A 16,903-nucleotide genomic window follows, 5' to 3' on the forward strand; every position below is an offset into this window, starting at 1 on the left:
TAGCCTGAATTCAGGAAAGGGCTAAGGATAATCGGGAATGAGGAAGAAAATTTTCTGGTTAAATCTCAAAATGTAATCATCACACAATTGTGAGCGCCAGCCCCTCCCCCCTACCACTCTGGGTCCCTTGTAGTGACCCGTTCATGTCTTCTTATACACAGTCTTATCAAGGTTTAGAGTTTCGTTCAGTAGAAGAAGTGTGTGTCGGAATAACAGGTTTCCGTCTCACTTGCCAAGTTCAGTCAGTGGGTACCGGTGGCCCAGGTGGGGTTCAGAAACCTTTTGAGGTCTCAACTGGGCTCCTTGAGCCCTAAGTGGATTAGTCCCAACTGCCATGGGTCAGGGAGGAAAAATGTGAGAGTCTTCGTGCCAAGAACTAGCTATCACCGGCTTCTCGTGATCTGCAAACCTGGAGATTCATCTAGAACGTTCCTTTTCCAGATTGTGTAAATGGCTGCTACTTGAAGGCCTGGGATGAGGAGGAACCCCAAATGGAAAGGATGTTTGGCTCAAGAGGCAGGATCATCCCAGGACCAACATTCCAAGTGGCATCCCTGGGACCGGGACCAGGAGTCGGGGTCCCAGCCTGCTGAGAGTCATGGCTCCCCGGCTCCCAGGCCTGCCCTCAGGGTTGTACTGTCTGGACGAAGCACCGAGAATTTGATGGCACAAACCGGTTATTCATTCCATAGTAGGCAATGGTAGCCACTGATGGCTTTTGAGGGAAAGAATGAGAAGCTACGAGACGGCCTTTAGCAAAATGAATCCACCAGCCACAGACCGAATGGAGTAGAGCGTCTGGAGGTCAGGCGTCTTTCCAGAGCCGCTGCCTAGTCCAGGAGCGAAGGCTTCACGGATGAGAACGCACGTGGTGCTAAGGCTGACACTAAAGAAGACAGCTGCGGGACCCCTCACCTGGACACACGCCACATCACGGGCTTTAGAGGAGTCGCGTATACGAACTTTCTTCATAACCCTTGTGCCTAGAGGCTCTGCCTTCAAGTAAGGGAGCAAGGATTTGCAGACGTCCGAGAACCTCACCAGAATGTTGCCAGTCTGCCCTGAGCTAGGGAGGGCCTAGCCCGGGACCCGGAAAGGAAGAAGGATACCCCAGGGCTGGGGCAGCAGGCACGAGGCCCACCCACTTCCAGGGGCCTGCAGGGCCCAGGGAAACTCCGGGCATCTGAGTGGCTCCAGGCCATCCTGAGAAAGGTCAGCCTGCGCTGGAGATGCGACCACAGTCTGTCCCTCCGGGCACCCGTCCAGCTCCCGGAATAATTCCTCCAGGGCACAAGTCCGCTTCCCGCGTGGCAATGAACTAAACCAGAAACACGGGAGCAGAGCAGGGCACAGCACAGAGAGGATATTGCCAAAGGGGGCATGCAGTCTGGGCTGAGGCTGCTTTGGACTGTGACGGCAGGTGACTGGAGGAGAGCAGGATGATGGTGCATCCTGGGCGAGGAGGAGGAGGAGGAGGAGGGACGCGTGCATACAGGAGCCCAAGGACCACCAGCTCTTCCCTTCAGCAAAATGAGAAAAATCTTGCTTTTCACCAAATTTGGGATTCCTTAGTCCCTTCCCCTCCCCCACCCTTCCCCTCCTTTGACTTGCCCTTTCTCTCTTCCTGCCCCAAAGTCCCTTTCTTGCTCCCTTTCCTCTCTCCCTTCCCCCACCCCTCCACCTAACCCTGGCCGCAACACAATGGACTTCTGGCTCAGCCTGAGAGGACTCCAACAGAACATGGGTGACCATCAACTCCTTTTTTTTTTTTTAAATATTATTTACTTATTTGACAGAGATCACAAGTAGGTAGAGAGAGAGAGGGGGAAGCAGGCTCCCCACTGAGCGAAGAGCCCGATGGAGGGCTCGATCCCAGGACCCTGAGATCATGACCCGAGCCAAAGGCAGAGGCTTAACCCACTGAGCCACCCAGGCGCCCCTGACCATCACTTCCTGATGCCTAGTCCTAGCGGGACCCCGAGCAGGTGTCCCTGGAAGATGGCGGAGCTCTCCAGAGTCCCCTTCCTCACTCCTTCCTAACATCTCACTCACCAGCCGGGAGAAGGGTTTGGGTTCTGTGGCCTTGGCTAATCGCCCTTCTGTCTGGCTCTGCTAGTTTCCGTTTTTGAGGACACACGGCGTGAGGGGATGGGAGGGTCAGCCTTCATGCTGACCACAATCGGTGGGGTCATTCAACTCACCCTGTCCCCAGAAGGCGGTGTCAACCCGTAGCAGGTCACTGGCCACCAAGGCAGCACACACCTGCCCAAAAGGGCCAGGCCAGGCGGTGGACTTCAGGGAGGCTGGAGACCCAGGAAGGCCGTGAGGAGACCAGGGCAAAGAGCCTCCCATCCAGGAAGAGAGGAAGTGCGTGCCAGGTGGGGACGGCAGGGTCAAGGACCCCAACCCAAATAGAGCGAGGTCTCTCTGGAGGCAGGGAGTTGAGCAGACCAGCCTACAGAGAGCAGAGTTTGTGCAGGGCACAGCGAGAAGGAAGGCTAAACAGGAACTAGTTGGTCAAGGGCCTTGAATGCCAAGCCAAGAGTTTGGGACTGACCCATTCATAACAGACATGAAAAGCTGCTGAGTGGGGAGGAACATTATCAAAATGATGCATAAGGAGACCTCAAATAGGACTTTCCTGTGGCAGCGTGGTCCTCAAGCCTGTAGCCAAAAATGACCGCAGCTAAACAGCACATATGGTCAAGAGTATAGGGGGAAAATGGGGCCAGATGCTACACTCCCCCAGGGCTTGTTAACTGTGCTTTCACTACGATCAGCCCACTTCGAGCTAAGAAAGCGCTTCCTGCCAGGGTGGAGTGGGAATCAGGAGACACTGGCCAGTGAATACAGTGCCCACTGGGGGTGTGTTTTCTTCTCCACCCCACTCCATACTTGTGTAAGGAAGGGATTCCCATAGAGATGCACCCAGAGGGTCTGAGAACAGGGTCGATTCCCTGCTTAGACAAGCAGGGTGCTGCTGTCCCACTGAGCCAGGGGGAAGGAAACCAGAGTGACAGGAGGGGGACAGAGGAGGCGTCTGTGGGGACCTGCCCAGCCAGAGCTTGGTACAACAGTGGATGAGTTTCCCATGGGTCACAGGGGCACCTCAGAAAGTAGCTGCGCTCAAAGACCTAGATCAAATGATTCCATTTATACGTAACAGCCAGAACAGGCAATTTCACAGACAGAAAGCCGATTCAAGGTTGCCAGGGCTAGAGTGAGGATAGAAATGGGGAGTAACTGCTTAATGGGTATGGGGTTTCCCTTTGGGGGGTGGAAATGCTCTGGAATGAGGAAGTGGTGATGGTTGTACAACCCTGTGCATGTAGTAAATATCACTAAACTGTGTACTTTAAAATAATGCAATTGGTCAATTTCATGGCAAGCGTGTATTTGAACAGGATAATTTTCTTAAAAAAATAAAAATAGCAGCTGAGCTTCAGACATCTTATGACTTATCCCCTTGGGTTGGGGGTGGGGGGAGCAGTGCTGCCTGTCAGGAGTAGAAACCGGGAAGCCATGTGCTGGGGAGTGCGCCTTCAGTGATGGAGACCGGGTCAGCTTTAGGCAGGCTGGAGTCTGATCTCCCCTGCCGGAGAACAAGGCTGTGCAGAATCTTCTGAAGAACTCACGCATGTACCCTGTGGACGCATCAGCAGCGTTCCGGGCTCACTCAGACCCCCGCTCTGGGGAGGTGGAAAGATTACATTTCCTGACGCCTCCCAACTGAGTGGAGTCATGTGACTAGTTCTGGCCAATGACGTGCATGCAAGGGTCAGTGTCTCCCTGATCTGTGGCAGTCCCGGTGCAGGACCTTCTGCGAGGCGCTATCCTCCTGGGAAAGCAGCAGTGTTGGGGCAGGGGCTGTCCCATCAGCTTGAGTCCCTGAGGGATCTGGTGAGCAGGGCTCTGCTGACCTGCCGTGGACGTGCTGTAGAAAGAGAAGTCAGGCTTTGCCGATCTGGGTTTTTCAGATTCTGGGTTGGTTGGTTGGTTGGCACGGAATAACCTCGCCCATTCGTCTGGACTCTTGCCCCTTAGAGAGCCTCCCCTGGCCCACAGTGTCAGCCAGAGACTTTCATGGACCAGAAAGATGAAACTGTCTCAGTAGCTAGATGGGGAAAGAGAGATTTGTCCCCTCCCCTCTTCCTCCTCCCCAACATGCACTGGATGTCGGGTAGAGGGAGAAGACTTGAAGGGCTCTACCACGCCTTACTCCAAGCATCCGTATCCTTGAGGAGAGGACAAGAAATGAGAATTAAATTAGAGAGGAGATGAAATTTCTAACCAGACTGAGCTAAGTTGTATTAAATTGGAGTGACCGGAATGCAATGCGAGCTCCTCCATGATGAGAAGGGGAGTCCACTGGGTTTGACTCATTAGGGCCCCAGGACGTTAGTCGGGGTCCCAGCAGGAAGTCCAAGGCACCCTCAACTGAAGGTCATTCAGGACAGTTTCACAGGACAGGACTGTGAACAAGGTGGTGGGCAGGTGCAGGCGAGCAGCAGGAGGGAGAGGCTCTCTTCCCAAGACCCGGAGGGGAGAAGGAGCAGCAGCGGCGGGGGCGTCTGCTGTGGCAGCTGTGGCCCACGCGAGGGACGCATGGCCACTGCCAACCCCTGCCCATCCGGGAGGCAGCCGGGGAGATGAGTACCCCAACCTCACCTTCCTCCTGCCTTCTGCTTTCCCTTCAGTGCTTCCCAACTGGCTCAACCCAGCAGGAAGCAAGGGGGTGAGGGAGCCCTTTGATCCGTCCGTCTCCCAGGGCTCCCAGCAAGGTGGGGCAGGTTGGGAGACCCTCACAAGGGGAGGATGGAGGCTATCAGGAACCTCCCTTCATAAATGGGTTCTAGGTGTTTGGGGAGATTTATATTTGAAAAATAGACTTACAGGGCGTGCCTGGGTGGCACAGTCAGTTAAGGGGACAATTCTTGGTCTCGGATCAGGTTGTGAGCTAAGGATCCTGGAGTTGAGCCTCACATTGGGCTCCGTCCTGAACACAGAGTCTGCTGAAGACTCTGTCCCTCTCACTCTGCCTCTCTCTCTCTTTCAAATAAATAAGTAGGTTGCACCTAGGTGGCTCAGTCGGTTAAGTGTCGGCCTTCAGCTCGGGTTCTGATCCCGGAGTCTCAGGACTGAGCTCCACATCGGGCTCTCTGCTCAGCGGGGAGCCTGCATCTCCCTCTCCCTCTGCTTCTCCCCCAGCTCAGGCTCTCTTGCTCTCAAAGAAAAACCATCTTTAAAAACAAATAAATAAATAAAATCTTTAGACTATGCTGTAGGTTCCTAATGTAACGCAGGGTCACGCGAGTTTCGGTTTCAGGTGTACGACAGCAACACGACGTTTCTGTATGTGACGCTGTGACGCTGGCTCACCACAGGCGCGGCTGCCCTCTGTCGCCAGCCGACTCTGTCGCGATGCCACTGGCTGCACCCCCCGTGCCGTCCCTTTCCTCCCCAGGATTTATTCACTCCATAACCGGAGGCCTGTATCTAGGGAGATTTTTTTAAATCGCTGATTTCCAGAAGAGGCAGGATGGAGTGGAAACAAGAAGACCACTTAAGAAGCAGCTATGATGGTTCTTGTCGGTGAGCAGAAGGAAGGGGAGGAGGATGGAAGAGCGTCGGAAGACGAGAGGGTCACAGAGAATTAACACGGGCACAGGTGGCTGAAGAGGTGGGCCGGGGCGTTCTCTTAGGTCCCAGGCGAACGTCCAGGAAGACACTCCAGAAGAGGGCAAGGATGAAGACTGTATCACTGAGTGTCCCTGCAGGAAACAGACGGACACCTTCCGGGGGCCCGCTGTGCCTCTCAACCAGAAGCATGGGGGCAAGGAGCCCAGCGGGGGCAATAAAAAAGGGGGGGGGGCAGAGGATGGATCTATGGGGAGAGGAGGACAAACAGAAACAGGAGCTGGCAGGTGGGGCAGCAGACTCTCCTGGGTCCCCGGAGGGGACCGAAGGAAGAACAGCGACATGAAGCCAAGGTGGGTGCCGTCCAGGCCAAAGAGACCCGAGCACGCGTCACACTGACACTCGGTTCACCTAAACCGCAGCACTGGCCTCGCGGCGATGGGTGAATCCTGCTTCACGTCGTGTTGAAAAGTCTCTAGCATTTCAGGTGTCCCAGAAGACACCAAGGGTGAAGCGAAAGGGACAACCACATGGCAAGTTCCTGCTGGCTCCAACTATCCATCTGTCACGCAAGAGAAGGATAATCTTTTAAGAAGAAGACGACTTTCAGTCACAGCAACACAAAGGCGACAGTATTAGATCCCTGGCTCCCTGGAGGCTGGCTGGCTCTGGTTCAAATAATTTCTTTCCGGAGTTGCTGTTGCCAGGAGGATTTAGAACAGCAAACAGTGGCGGTCCGTCTAGGGGAAGCTGTCTGTGCTTTCCCTCCCTTCTTCCTGGGCATTTCAGAGAAATCGGCTCTGACTTTCCAGCAACAGCCGACCGCGGTGCAGCAATTGCCCTGTGTTCATTTTAAAGGGTGAGCCACCCTCAGCGACATCACTCATCAGCGTGGTTAGAAAGGAAGTCTTCTCTTCCCTGCTGTTGGAATGATGTGCACTGAGCATCTGAAAAGGCCGGCCGATTCTGAAGCGCCAGTGGGTAATTAACTAAAAGAAACAGAATGCAGCCTGGTGCATTTAGCACGAAGTGAACATGCTCCAAAAAGAGGAAGGTGATAAATGGTCTTAAGGCTTGCATGAACTTTGCCAGGAAAAGGAGTGGTGAGGCTTCCAGAGTTCAACCTGCTCGATGGTTCATCACCAGCGTCAGGGCCACAAAGTACAGCAGTGCAGGTTGTGCACTGCACAGAACTCCCCACCCCTGCCTGGTCACCTTCCTGCCTAGGGGGCAGCAACTGCTGAAATCCAGTAGGCTTCCCCCTACCCTGCCATGTCAGCTAGCATTCAGGTTGTCTAGCTAGGGGAAGGGGTGACTTTTTCTTTGCACAAAGATTCTATCCACTTGTCAAGCCATGTTCCCTGAGAACTGCATCACCTAGAGGGAAGGAGGGGTCTATTTCTCATTCTCATAGAGATGCCACGTATGCTTAGGGCCACCTTGGCCAAAATCATTCTAGCTGCTACTGATGCATTTCCTCCTCTGTCTTGCCTGAAATCACATTACATCCTAATCAGAGCATGAGTGGGAGAAACTCAGAAAAGACAACAGTAATGACAGACAACAGTCCCTCATGTGGGTTTAGCCTTTAACATTTTAAAAAGTACTTTGCTATACAGGATCTCATTCAATCCCCAACAAATCCGCCGGCAAATGGCAAAGTGGTATCCCTCCCCAGTGAACTATTGTGGGCTGAGATCTCTGATTTCAAATTCTCTTGCTCTGTGCACAATATAAACCCAACAAAACCTACACATTTGGAAAAGCTTCTAGTTATTGAGTTGGGCAGCCAGCACCAATTTGCCTGTCTCCTGGCTGACAGAACAGTAATTTTCCTTCACGGATCGGCTGCTGTTTGCAGTTGATGTTCTTTCCAGGGAGAGAGAGACACACAGCTCGGGCCTGGCCATTGAGACCACGGCCGCAGCCATCGGTGGGGAAATGGCCATGTGATCCCCCAGAGCCAATGAGACCCCTGCGATCCACAGAGCAATGACGGGGGCAGGGGTTCACGTCCATTCCACGGGTCTGGGGTCGGGGAGAAGGTGTGTCCAGAGCTGTTGGCTGTCCACTGACCCTGTGGGGAATGTGAGAATAAATAAAGTCAATGTGGGTGGATAGGACGGCCCAGAAGTGACAGGAGGCAGGTCCTAGTGATGTCATTTGAGCCTATAGATTGAGTCACGCATCCAAGTACTTTTTCTTTACTTGAGCCAGTGTGTTTCTTTTGTTATTTAGGCAGCTTGAAGTGCATCATCCATTTCTTACAGCCACAATATCTTGGCTAGTTCAGGTACTTCTTCCTCTCCTGTCTCTGTTTCCACGTGCAGACGCAGGCACTGCCATTCACTGCACTGGGGACCAGCATAAGATTCACCTGCCGCAAACCGAGCCCTAGAAAGTCACTCGGTGCTCTGATGGTGTTTGGAAACCTGCATCAGAGAGACCCCTGATGGCTCCCACTGGGAATGGAGGCAACAGGCAGGAAAGACCGTCTTCTCCCCCAAGCGTGGGACCTAAGTCCTCCCCGTGGATCTGACTGGGCCACCCCAGGTCAAGTCCTCACCACGGGATCCGTAGCAGTTCCCGGGAGAATGCCGTGTGTAGACTGGCTTAGATGAACCAGGATCTGCTCAGTGCTGGACATGCTGTCACCTTGAGCATCCCTAAGTTTCACGCTGGGAAGGACAGATGCCCATATTGGTAATTCTGTTGGGAAGAAAGAAGTAGGGACTAGATGTTTGATCAAGAATGTTCAAGAATGTCCTATGGCCACTACTTGACCATGCGACCCTGGGCATATCCCTCTAAGTCTTTGGGTCTCCGTATGCGTGTCTACACACTGAAGAGGACGGCACCAAGGACACTGATTACTCTTGGAATTTTTTTTTTTTTTTTTTTTTTTTTTTTTTTTTTTTTAAAGATTTTATTTATTTATTTGACAGAGAGAGATCACAGGTAGGAAGAGAGGCAGGCAGAGAGAGAGAAGAGGAAGCAGGCTCCCTGCTGAGCAGAGAGCCCGATGTGGGACTCGATCCCAGGACCCTGAGATCATGACCTGACCCGAAGGCAGCGGCTTAACCCACTGAGCCACCCAGGCGCCCCTACTCTTGGAATTTTTTGATGTTTGTTTTTTATTCGAAGAATTGCAATGCATCTCCACGCTTGAGAGAGGATTACCAGCTGTCTTCTCATGGAGTGTGGGAAGGAACTAAGGTGACTTTCAAAGACAGGTTGGGGTCTGTGTGTCTACTCTCCGCATGTGCTTTTTGGCACTCAGTGGGGATTTTTGTTGTTGTTTTTTGTTTTTTTAAATATTTATTTATTTTCAGAGAGCTTGAGAAGGAGAGAATCCCCAGCAGACTCCCCACTGAGCACGGAGCCCCCCATGGGGCTTGATCTCACCACCATGAGATCGTGACCTGAACTGAAATTTAAGAGTCAGACGCTTAACTGACTGAGCCACCCAGCTGACCGCTCAGTGTTCTTACAAGTGAGAGATTCAGTTTACAAATCCTTATGTATGTCTTCTCAAAAAAAAAAAAAAAAAAAAAAAGGTGCCAATCAGCCACCCCTGAGTCAATGTCACGCCTTGAGCTAGGTAGGAGTCCTGCCTCACTCCAGGCCTAAAGCTCCTTGTTGGTATCCTGCTCCTCCAGCATTTAGCGGCCTGACCCCATCCCTACACTGGACAAGTGTGCAAGGCTGCCAATCCTGGTATACAGAGCACTGCCCCTCCCCCCACCCCCAACCCTCCCCAGGCACCTCCCCCCCACTCCCCAGCCCCCGACCCCCTCTACTATGGGATGCCCAAGGAGGAGACTTTTCCTCCCACCGACAGCCAAAAAAACCAAAAAGCCTTGTCCAGTTTTCTTTATTACAAAGTCATAAATTCCATGGCATATAAAAAGAAAATTCTAAGCAATGATAACCTTTATAAACAAAGGCTGGATTTAGCCTTTTCTTTTTTCCTCAGCACCTGGTCAGATCACACAACTACAGCACATTATAAGTAGCTGGCAAGACTTTTTCTTTCTTTCTTTCTTTCTTTCTTTTTTTTTTTTTTTTTTTTAAGATTTTATTTATTTACTTGACAGAGAGAGATGGCAAGAGCAGGGACACAAGCAGGGGGAGTGGGAGAGGGAAAGGCAGGCTCCATGCCAAGCCGGGAACCCAATGCAGGAGCTGCATCTCAGGACCCTGGGATCATGACCTGAGCCAAAGGCAGACACTTAACTGAGCCACCCAGGTGCCCCAGGTGGCAAGATTTTTCAATCCTGATGCCAGATGCACCCCAGACCACATTAACTCTCAGTGGGGTGGGGGAGGGGCGGGGCAGACATGAGTAGTTTTTTAAACCCCCAGGTTTCTTTTTTCTTTTTTCTTTTTTCTTTTTTTTTTTAAGATTTAGGTTTAAATCTTTATTTATTTATTTATTTATTTATTAAGATTGTTAAGTAATCTCCATAACCAATGCAGGGCTTGAACTTAGAACCCTGAGATCAACAGTCATGCTCTACTGACTGAGCTAGCCAGGCGCCCCTAAAATCTTCATTTTCTAATGTGACCTCCAGGCTGAGAGCCAGTGCCCAGGAGACCCACTGCTTTAGCATCTGCTTGAAAACCACGGCAACCCAGCTTCCGTGAAGGAGAGCAGGTAAGTGAAATCTACTGCCCAGCTCTTGGCTATAGGAAAAATACAACTATTACCAGATCTTTCAGGCCTAGTGATTTCTGGGATATTAGGGGGTAGGGGGTATATTGTTCCGTCTCAGAAGGGTCTGAGCTTTCATTTCTTTTTTTAAGATTTTATTTATTTATTTATTTATTTGAGAGAGAGAGAGAGAGAGAGAGAGAGATCACAAGTAGGCAGAGAGGAAGGTAGGGGGAGGGGGAAGCAGACTCCCTGCTCAGCAGACAGCCTGATGCCGGGCTCCATCCCAGAACCCTGAGATCACGACCTGAGCAGAAAGCATAGGCTTAACCCACTGAACCACCCAGGCGTCCAGTCTGAGCTTTCTTAATCAGAAGGAGCTGAATGGGAAGTCCTGCTCCTAACAGGTTCTAATTAAATCATCCTTTCTGGTAGGATTACCCGCTACCCACCATCTCACATGCAGACCGGTGGCTAGCCTCGCTTCTGAATGCACCTCTAACAGGAGATACTCACTGGGCTCCGTCGCAGAAGACTGCTGTCATTATTTTATTATGACTGGACTATAGAAGGCCTTACCTCAAAGGGGCCAGAGAGGGTGCCTGAAATGTTCCAAATACTCACCAGGCAGAAGCACTTAAGCAAGAAGGACCTGAGCCAAGGGCGTGTCCGCGTGTGGCCTTGGCCGGAGACTGGATGCAGGCACGGAAGCCGGTGGGACGTCCTCAGGACATTGAAGGTAAGGCAGTGTTGTAGTTCAAGGCATAACCCGCCGTGTGAAAATATTCTCAGGAATATTTGGTCATTCCTTGACCCAGGGGTGGAGACAGGCACCATATTGGGAACCAAGAGTTTGTCCTCCTTGTGTTCAATGTTGTCTCTAAATGACATCAAGGCTGTAAAGCATTATTAATCGCCAAAGATGTGTATTAGACAAATATTGGCTTAGGGCTCTGGCAGATGCCTGCCAGGGTCTGGCTCTAATTTCTAGTCAGTGCTTATTAGATACACGCTGATGGACTGATAAGAAGTTGGCAGAGAACAGATAAAGCATATACCCAGTGGCCAGCACTTGTCCACAGGCATTACTGAAATGAAGTTTCTTTCCTGGTTCTCTCTGTGTCACCACTTACGGTTGATCGGTCCCCTGTAGACCTACAAGCTCATTTCCGCAAGTCTTGCTCGACATGAGGATCCTATCTCATTTCGAGATACACCTCGCCTATCAAATGATAGAGGGTCACCTCTACCATGTGCAGAGACACCAATACCAACTCTTGGCACCAGTGGGCGGACAGGAAGTGGTCCAGAAGCCACAGGGATTCACTGAGCAGTTGAAGGCCACCAGCGCCAGTCCAGGGCCATGGGAAGGCTTTGACATGGGGGGACCGGCGGGGCTCCTCTCCACAGCGCCGTGTGAAATCAACAGACTCACTTGAATCTGACCCTCAGCCCGGCCTGAGCCAGGATGGGAATGCAGCTTGGCTAGTGAGGGCTGGAGAGCCATGTCTTGAGCTGTTCTCCGCTGGTAGATCACCACGGAGTGGGGAATCACAGAAGAGGCCACACAGTTAGAGCTGTTGGAGTGGTATGTTACTGAATCTGCCCAGAAACCGGCCTCAGCGAGAAAGAATTCAATGGATTTCTGGTGCAGTAGTGGCTGCGTTCAGGGGCTTAGCAGGTGTTATCCAGAAGCCCTCAATGCCAGTGCCCTCCATGCTGGCTTCACCTTTGGATGGGCCCCCTGCAGGTGGTGGCAGTAATAATTGCCAGCAGCTCCTGGCTCATGTTCCACCAGCCTGGCATTCCCAGATAGTTCTAGCAAGAACCAGGGACTGGTTTCCCAGGGGCCTAGCTGGGCACACCCCGTCTCTGAACCAATATCTGTGACCCGGAGAGTGCACGTCTCTCACCGGCCCACCCTCTCTCACATGCCCCCTCCTCTCTGGAGGTGGTGAGGGGGGTCTGGCCCTGCTCCTACAGCTCTCCCCTGCACGGAGCTGCCCTGTTTGCAAATCCTGGGGGCATGATACCTACCTTCAGTTTCATTGATTTTCCTGCGTCAGAAACTTAATAGGCAATTCAAACAATAATTTTAAAATGAATGAGTGAAGGGGCACCTGGGTGGCCCAGCTGGTTAAATGTCTGACTCTTAGGTTTTGGCGAAGGTCATGATCTCAGGGTCGTGAGATCGAGTCCCACATCAGGCTCCTTGCGCAGCAGGAAGCCTGCTTCTCCCTCTACCTGCAACTCCTCTTGCTTAACAATCGGACAAATAAACAAAATCTTTTTAAAAAATAAATAAGTAAATATTTAAGTAAATTAAACGAATGAATGAATTTGTTGAGGGTGTACCTGTGGACCATTTAAATATTCTGCAGTGTTTGGTGATACTCCTCAACGAATGATACAAAGACAAAGAGGCAAAGACAGAAGAAGGGATAGGGGAAGCCATCGGGGCAGAAGCCTGGTGGGAACAGAGTCTTCGAGCCTGGGTAGGTCTAGAGGGGGAAGGAGGAGATGCATTCCAGGCGGGGACCCAAGACGACCCCAGGCACTGAGATCAGACAGGCCCCGTGCATCCAGAGCCCGAGAGAAAAGCTCCCAGGCTGAACCACATGAGGGGGTCATGGGCCAGGAATGGGGGCGGTAGCTAGGGCTGGAATGGCCATGAGAAGGGGAGACCCTGAACTGGCGTTGAAGGGAGAGAGGAAGGGTTTCAGCTCTGGACAGGGAGAGTGGCCGTGTCCGCAGGCAGCACGAGACAGCACGAGAGTGAGGACGACAGAGCTGTTTGGGAGAGGTCAGCCTGCTGGAGATGTGGGGGTGGGTGACCGTCAGGGCCAAGACAGGGGCAAGGAGGTCAAGGTGCCGAGGGCTTGTCCGCTACCCCTTTCCAGCCCTGCCTCAAAAGTACATTCATCAGCCTTCCGCGCAGCTCCCTTACTTTTCCTCTCTGGCTGTCTTCTTTTCCTGCCTCTGCTTCTTGAAGGCATGTCAGAGACTCTGTGACAGCCGCAGCCTCGCTGAGAGACACTTGCTGGGGCCTGACGGGGATGACATGGAGCAAACCAAGGAAGATGGAGCTTATCCCCCTGCCCCGAGAGCCAGCCGAGGAGGCAGCTCAGCTCTCCACTCACGGGCAGATCAGAGTTGGGGGGGGGCTCCCTCTCTTAGCTCTGATAGAACTCATCTGTAAAATGGAGGTGATAATCACATTTCCCTCACAGGCTTGTTATGAGAATCGTTAATAATGTATGTGAAGTGCTTGATTCAGTCCCTGTCCTGATGATGGTGGTGATGGTGATGATGTGCCTCTGGGAACAACATCAGCAGCCCTGTGGGCAGAACTCACCTAGACTTCCTCCTAAAGCTAAAAATTCCCCCAGGAGGGGCGCCTGGGTGGCTCAGTGGGTAAAGCCGCTGCCTTTGGCTCAGGTCATGATCTCAGAGTCCTGGGATCGAGCCCTGCATTGGGCTCTCTGCTCAGCAGGGAGCCTGCTTCCTTCTCTCTCTCTCTCTGCCTCTCTGCCTGCTTGTGATCTCCGTCTGTCAAATAAATAAATACAATCTTTAAAAAAAAAAAAAAAAATTCCTCCAGGAAAGAGGGGCCCTTGGAGATGGAGCTAAGTTCTTCTGCAGGGGTCGCCAGGCCAAGCTGAGACTAAGAGGAACAAGCTCTGATCTCTGCTGAAAGATGCCGACCACTAGAGGGAGAGTGGACTTCCCGAAACCACCGCCCTGAACCCCAGTGTCTCTTCTGGTATCAACTCACTGGGACCCAGTTAGCTTTTTTTTTTTTTTCTTTCCTTACTGAAAGAGAGTAAAATAGAAAATAGCATCAGATGTAGAAGATACAGGTAGATATTGTTCCACAAAGCCCTTTGTCTCAGATACATAATTATATATGCATAAGCAACTTGTATTTCTCTCTGGGGGTCACGGCCAACCACTAAGAGTTGAAATACTGCCTTAGAGAATATGCAGGAGAAAACAATCTATTTTCTTTTATTCTCAAACAGGCACAGAATACAGATTCTGTATTAAAGAAGATGAGTCATCATTCTTTTTTTTTCTTTTTAGGACTATTTATTTAGAGAGAGCGCACACACAAGTGGGGGGAGGGGCAGAGGGAAAGAGAATCCCCCAGCAGACTGCCCGCTGAGGGTGCAGCCCAAAGTTGGCCTCGATCCCAAGACTCTGAGGTCATGACCTGAGCCAAAATCAAAAGGTAGACCAACCAAGTGAGCCACCCAGGCACTCCAAAAAAAATTTTTTTTAATTAAGTAAACTGTATCCCTAATGTGAGGCTTGAACTCACAGCCCCGAGGTCAAGAGTTGTACACTCTACCAACCGAGCCAGCCAGGCACCCCCAGTCTTTGTTGTGTGTTAAAGAAAAATCAGATACAGCAGTGGAGAGCTAGATGGTCTCCCATAGTGTTAGGAATTTGAATTATTTCTAGAATGTTCTTCCTCTGGTGTTCATTACTATAAGTACCTCTCGAGGTCTAACCTGGCCCTCTTCCCCCACGGGCCTGTAAAAGACCTGCATAGCTCTTTCTGGGTGATAACATCTACTCTCAGGGCTTCCCTTGGTTCCTCTGTGTGGCTGAATTCTGAATTACTTTTTTAGCTCTTGACTCCTGATCTGTACTTCCAAATGATGGCTGAATTCTCTCCATTGTCTCTCCTGTCTGAAACTCAGTGTATCCTCTTCCCCTTATAAAATAAAGGTTAAAAGCTCACCAGGGGCGCATGGGTGGCTCAGTCAGTTGGGTGCCTGACTCTGAGTCTTGGCTCAGGTGGTGACCTCCGAGCCGTGAGATTGAGCTCCGAGTTAGGCTCGTGCTGAGCAGGGAATCTGCCTGATATTCTCTCTCTCTCTCTCTCTCCCCCGTTTGCCCCTGTTCTCTCTCTCTAAAATAAATAAATGGATCGTAAATAATAATACTAAATTAAATGTCACAGACTGGATAGCTTATAAACCACAGAAATGTATTTCTCACGGTTCTGGAAGCCAGAAGACCAAGATCATAGCACGGTAGAGTGAGGCCCTCTGCCAGATCTGAGACTTCTTGCTGTGTCCCTGTAGCTGGAAGGGGCTGGGGAGCTCAGCTGGGTCTCTCTCCTAAGGAAATACTCCCATCATGAGGGCTCTACCCCCAGGGCCTCATTTATTTAGGGTTAGCATTTCTCAACCTATGAATTGGGGGGTGGGGCACATTCAGACCAGAGCAACCCCGCTTGCCTGTCAGTAAGCCAAATGAAAACACTCCGTTACTGTCAAATTTCCTTCCCCTTCCTCTATTATCACTAACCCTACCTCCGCAGAGCCCCATCTGTCCAGCACATTTGTCCCTCCCACTCCCACTGGTCAGGATGGTTTGTGTGGTCTGCTTACTTGTCTCTCTGTCCCCCCCTTTCCCAGGGAGCCTTCCCATGGCCAGCGGCTTCCTTACGAAAGCATCAGTTGAATCTTGGCATTCACTCTTATCAATCCCCTTCTTAAAAACATGCAGAAACTCCCCCAAGAACACCAAATAACATACAAATGTGTAAACATGAGTATCACAGCCCCAGCAGAGAAGGACAAGTGGCTTTAAAATTCTTTTAATATTTTTTTCAATTTTAGTTGAATATAGTTGACATGTAATATTATATTAGTTCCAGATGCACAACAGTGATTCCATAGTTATATGCATGGCAACAGGCTCACCATAATAAATGTTACCACCTGTTACCATATGAAGTTATTACAGTTACTGACTCTCTTTCCTGGGCTATACTTTTCATCCCTGTGACTTTTTATAATAACAAAGTCTGTAGCCCCTAATCTGCTTTACCTACTTTGCCTATTCCTCTGCCCATCTCCCCTCTGGAAACCACCAGGTTTTTCTATTTATTTATTATTTTTTTTTAATTTAAATTCAACCAGACAACATACAATACATCATTAGTTTCAGATGTAGTGTTCAAGGATCCATTAGTTGCATAGAACACCCAATGCCCGTCATATCATGTGCCCTCTATAATGCTTTTTAGTGTGTTCTGGTCTCTATACTTTTTAGTGTGTTTCTGTTTTGGTTTTGTTTGTTTTGTGTTTTAGATCCCACATATAAGTGAAGTCATACAGTGTTTGTTTTTTTCTACCTGAAATATTTCACTTAATATCTTCTAGGTCCATCCATGTTATCAGGAATAGCAAAATCTCATTCTCTTTTATGGCTAAGTAACATTTCATTGTATGCATACACATCTTTATCCATTCCTCTACAGATGGACACGTAGGTTGCTTCCAGATCTTTGCTATTGTAAATAATACTGACATGAACATAGAGATGCAGATATCTTTTTGAGTTAGTATTTTCATTTCCTTTGGGAAAGTACCCAGAAGTGGAATTAGTGGCTCCTATGTTAATTCTATTTTTTTTTTTTTGAACCTCCATACTGTCTTCCACAGCAGCTGCACCAATTTACACTCCCACCAGCAGTGCAGGAAGATTCTTTTTTCTCCACATCCTTACCAGCATTTGTTATTTTGTCTTTCTGTTTTTAGCCATTCTGCTGGTGTTAGGTGATACCTCATTGGGATTTTGATTTATATTTCCCAC

The 16,903-nt window shown here is 50.3% G+C and overlaps 1 long non-coding RNA gene across 1 annotated transcript in view; it reads left to right on the top strand.

Moving 5' to 3' along the window:
* The first annotated feature begins 10,210 nt into the window (after positions 1–10,210).
* LOC116569947 overlaps positions 10,211–16,903 on the top strand; it is a 42,154-nt gene continuing 35,461 nt past the window's right edge. The window contains exons 1-2 of the long non-coding RNA XR_004277258.1: positions 10,211–10,294; positions 10,727–11,030. This is a non-coding gene — a long non-coding RNA (uncharacterized LOC116569947). The remainder of the gene's footprint in view (positions 10,295–10,726; positions 11,031–16,903) is intronic.

The sequence above is a fragment of the Mustela erminea genome, chromosome 12 (assembly GCF_009829155.1).
Source record: "Mustela erminea isolate mMusErm1 chromosome 12, mMusErm1.Pri, whole genome shotgun sequence".
Taxonomy (NCBI): Eukaryota; Metazoa; Chordata; class Mammalia; order Carnivora; family Mustelidae; genus Mustela; species Mustela erminea.